The sequence below is a fragment of the Petaurus breviceps genome, unplaced genomic scaffold (genome assembly GCF_028583685.1).
Source record: "Petaurus breviceps papuanus isolate PSGF00001 unplaced genomic scaffold, PetGlider_PUasm1.0 90881, whole genome shotgun sequence".
NCBI lineage: Eukaryota > Metazoa > Chordata > Mammalia > Diprotodontia > Petauridae > Petaurus > Petaurus breviceps.
Window position 1 is genome coordinate 5,499,603 of NW_027187369.1, and position 5,462 is coordinate 5,505,064.

Consider the following 5,462-nt stretch of genomic DNA (forward strand, 5'->3'; position numbering starts at 1 on the left):
TCTCTCTCTCTCTCTCCTGATTCTTCAGCTTCCCCAGACCCCTTGCATCTAGGAAATCTGAGTGTTCCTTTGCAAGCTATTTAGTTAGGGACATGAAGTGATTTTTGTTTGTTGGGGGAAAAAAATTTACCAAAACCCCAATCATTCCTGAAAGCATTAAGACATTAGGTCTTTGATGTGGACCCACATCTAATTATATTTCACTTCAAAGCAGGGTGACAGAGTAAACTGCATCTTACATGATGCCCAAGTGGAAAAGGGACTGAGAAAATTCATTTCAGGGTGATGTACATAGTCACCATTCCCCTGAATTTTAAATAGTGCAGATGTAAAGAGAAGAACCAAATAAAGATCCATTTTCTTGGCAGTCATGGTGCTGTTTAAAATTAAAGGATGATTTGAAAAGTAATTGGTCAAAACAAACCTGTTACATATTTATAATAGGCTTGATTCAGAAGACCATGGGATTTTCAAGGTGAATGCCATTATCTAAAAGAAGAAGAAACACAGGCCCATGGAGGGAAAACGACTGGCCCAAGGTTACATAAATAATATGTTGCAGAGTCAGGATTTGAACTCAAGTCCCCTGACTTGAAATCAACTGTCCTTTTCATCACCTTTCTGAAATATAACATGCACCAATGAGGTTAACCTGTCCTATAGCTTGCTTGTACATGGTTGTTTACATATTGCCTACTTCCATTAGTGCAAGCTCCCAGAGAGCAGGAATGACTTTTTGCTATTCTTTGTAGCCCCTGCACTTAGCACAAGCTCTGGTCCATAGTAGGTGCTTTATAAGGGTTTGGTAACTGACTGTTGCTTACATGATTTTAATGGACAAGAGTAAATGGATTAAAATGCTTTCATAATTACCTCAATTATCTTCACAGTATGTGAGCTGACTGGAGAGTATCACACCGCACTAGATGCTATGTTTTTATTGTTATCATCTATATTGTATGGATTGCAGATCATAAAACATTGTCAGGACTAACTGAGAGATCATCTCATTTAACCTCTTTGAATTACAACTTAAGGCAGCTAGGTATTACAATGGATAGAGCTCTGGACCTGGAGTCAAGAGACGTGAGTTCAAATCCAGCCTTAGATACTTGCTTTGTGTGACCCTAGGCAAGTCACTTAATCTGTCCACCTCAGTTTCTTCAATGGCAAAATGGAGATAATAATAGCCTCTACCTCCCAGGTTTTCTGCAAAAATGAGATTATATTGCACTCCTTACATGGCAGTTATTATTAATTATTAATATTATATATAACAATATATTTTATATAATCCTATTATATATTAGCAATAATAACAAATCAAAATGGAGACTCAGGAACATGAGGTGGCTTGTCCAAGGGAACATTAGCACAAGGACCACAGAATGTCAGGATGTCACGGAATGCCCAACAAGAAGTGGTCAAACCTCCTCTAAAGTTCCCCCATGCCACCTCATTTCACTCTGGGAAGCTTGACTTTGCTTCTTTGTAATGTTCACCCATTACTCTTTATTCTGCCCTTTCAGGTCAAGTCAAGTCTATACGCATTTACTAAGCACTTTCTGTATGCCAGGCCCTGTACTAAGTGCTGAGGATACAAAGAAAGGGCCAAGCAGAAAAAACTAATCCCTCTTCTCCATGATAGGCCTTCAAATATGTGAAAACACCTATTATACCCCTCCCCCACACACTTTTCTGTTCTCCAGGCTAAACAACCCACAGTTCCTTTAGCCAGAACTCAGATGGCACAATCTATTTCCTGGCACAGAGTAGATGTTTAATCAATGCTTGTTGATTGAATGATGACTGATGCTTTGAAGCCTCTGGCCAATCTGGTTGCCCTCTTCAGGATGCTTTCCAGCTTCTCAAAACTCTTCCTCAAAAAGGAGAACTGGAACCAAGTATCACACCCCATCCTGCAGATGTGATCTTACCTGATCAGAGTGCATGGAGCCTAGCATCTCCCTCTTTCAGGACACTGTGTCCCTAGTGCTGCCCAACATCACATTAGCTTTGGATGTTGCCACATCACACTGTTGGCTGAGTTCACAATCTACTAAAATCTTTCCACCAACTGCCCCCAGATTTTCTCCAAAAATTTAAGTAATTCACGCTGTCTTATAGTTTGTAGACTGCGGCCCCCTCCAACATGTTACTTTTTTCAAACCCAGGAACTATCCAGGCCTGTAGTTTTGCTCCACTGTTCTCCATGGTCTTTCAAAGATCACCGCCAATAAGTCAGCAACCATAGGCACCCATTCAGAACCCTGAGACACAGTTCATCTGAGTCTCATTCTCTCCTTACTTTTCAACTCCCTTCCCATCCAGTCCAAGGAGCATCCCCCTGGACAGATACAATACACAACCGGTTCTGGCTTCTCTTTCTAATCAGTAATTGGTCTGGATGGGGATTCCCTCCCCAGAAACAGAATGCAACCCCTCCCCCTCTCAGATGAGCACACTGTCTGTGACAGTGTAACTTGGTGCCTTCTCAGCAACTCCTAGCTGTTACTCAGAGTGTCTTGAGAGGCTACGTGATCTGCCAAGAACACCACAGCTAGTGTGATGGCAGAGTTGGCACCTGGAGCCTGTTCTCCCAAACTTTGGAGCTAATTCTCCCGATACCATGCCACACAACTTCTATTTAGAGAGATCAGAGAGCCAACTCTTTTCTGTCATCTTCAGGATTCTTTGTGAGATTCAACTCACCCGGGATCTCAGCGCACTTGATGCTATTTGTTTATAGCATCCTGGAATGCCTCTGTGCTCTTCTCCATCACCTGCCTTTCTTTCCACCTTCTATACATAATCCTTAAAATCTCCATTGGTTGCTTAACTGCCAGGACCTCCAACCCTAGTCCTCCACTTCCGAACGCAATGCTCTCTCTATACTCCACCTAATACTCTAAAACTCCACCCTACTAAGTGCCTTACTCAGTCACAGAGTAATCCATGACTGCCGTACTACCCAAAGGTAGAGGAAAGGCTTCAGCTTAGTCCAACGATCATGCCATACCTACAGCAGCTTCCAATGACATGCAAACCAGAAAAAATATGGCTTTTAAGCTTTTTCTAGAAGAAATTAACTTCAATCAGACAAGGAGAAAAGGGCAATGTTGATCTTTCTTTGGGGGATAATCCAAGGTAAGAAATTAGAAAGAGGGAGAGCGTCACATGCCTGGGCCTTAGCACTGGAAGACAGTAAGGAAGAATAGGGGGCAAAACTGCCATAGACCTTGCTTTTCCACTGCAGAAGGACATGAAATAGTCTTTCTTGTAAAAGCCCCATGCATGGCCTCAGTCAAAGCCTACCAGCCAACATCAGTCACTTAGCTTACCTCCATTCATCACTCATCTTGGAAATGCACTGAAAACCTTAGATATGATTCTGACATGAATTGTGCTACTTCTCCTGGGACACTGGCAGATGATTTATGCACTGCAACTGACAGTGACACAGAGTCAGGGTTTCCAATCTGCAAGCAGCCTCCTTCCATCTTTACAACCTTGCTCAGTCCTACTAGCCCTGGAGAAATAGCATGGAAATTTTGACCTCTTTTTTTGAAAGGAGAAAAGAAGATCATAATCAGGCAATTGTAAAGAAATGCTGACAAACTATGCTGTCAGGTGGCCACCCCCAAGGAGAAGAGGCAGGAAATGAGCTATAGGCTGGATCTCCACAACCTCAAAGGACCAGGTGGAAAATACTTTGAATACTCTGGCAGTGACTACATTGGTTTGTTTACAATCCTGACTGGTTTAACCTACAGTATTTCAGCACCTAGTCGATATGGTCACAATCTGTGCCAATAATGAATTCTATGAAGTGACCACACACACACACACACACACACACACACACACATATATATGGATTTGCACTATTCAAAATTATAATCATGTAAAATATGATCATTTGATTCAGCCTAATGGAGATTTGTGGTGCAAGTTTGAATAATGCTACCACTTCACAGGATGAGTTATCAGTACTAATTGAGACCTGTTTGTAATTCAGGTCTTATCATGTGTACTCTGCACTTGGGTTTGGCATAAGGGGTGTGAGGGCATGTGGAATATAAGAGAAATATAAGAAAAATATGGAAGACAGTCTCTTGTCCTCATGTCACTCAATGGAAGCTTGTAATGTGTTTAATTAGGCAAATCCCAAGTCAGTGGAAGGGAGTGACATGCTTTGGGCAGAGGAACATGGGTTTAGACTTGGATGGGACCATGAAAGTTAAACATATGAGGAAATGGAGACTTGGAAAGATGAAGGGACCTGTCCAAGGTCACACAGGTAATAAGTAGCAGAGTCAGGATTCAAAATGAGAATATCTGACTCTAAATCCAGGACTATTTCTACTATTCCAGGGCAACCCTTTAGCTAACTGTTGTTGTTCAGTCATTTCAGCTGCGTCTGACTCTTCGTGATCCCATTTGGGATTTTGGGGGCCGATATACTGGAGTGGTTTGTCATTTCCTTCTCCAGCTCATTTTACAGATGAGGAAACTGAGGCAAATAGGGTTATGTGACTTGTCCAAGGTCACACAGCTAGTAAGTGTCTGAGGTCATATCCGAACTCAGGTCTTCCTGATTCTATCCACCGTTCGTTCTATCCTCCATGCCACCTAGTTGCCCCTGTAGGATGATACAAACAATAGCAAATCAGGTGCTATGCTATGTATTAGATACAGATGGGACTTAAGATTTCATAAGTATAGGAAACTCCCTCTACCAAAAGAAGGCAGACTCTTCTCTTCAGTTTGTAGTCTTAGTTGTCCAGAGCACTGGGAAATTGTGCCCTGCAAAAGGTCAGGTAGCCAGCGTGTGTCAGAGACAGGACTCAAATCCAGGTCTTCCAAAAGCAAACCACTCTAAGCATCTCATTAGCATTGCGGAGAAGCAATTTGAGAGGTCTAACAGGGTTGTTGTTTTTTTTTAATTTCCAGCAGACCAAATTTTTCATCCTTAGCAACTTTCCTTAACAAACAGCTCACATAACAATGGAAAATGGAAAACAAAACAGACTGAGGCTTATCCTTGGAGCAGGGGACCAAGAAACTGATTGAAACAATTAGATGAGAAATCTGCTAGGGCTAGAACTCTGGCTGTGTCTGAAAGGTGTCAAACATCTGGATGAAGGATAAGACAAAAAAAATCAATCGGTATCCAACCAAACAACTGGTTGTCAGCACATACTCCAGAAACATCTTGGTCCTTTAATTAATCATTTGGTCATTTTTCCAGTCTTTAGCCATGATACACATATGTACATAGGTCTGGTCCTATGGATGGGCAAAGCACACGCTGTCTCCGGTCTTAATGCAGTTCTAAAGCTTAAATACTTTAAAAGTGCACTAAGATTTTTGTGACACCCTGTATGGGACTCCCTATATGACATGGTTGGAGAAGTGTCAACAATATCCTATGATGCAAAACACTGCCGCCCCTCCCTCCA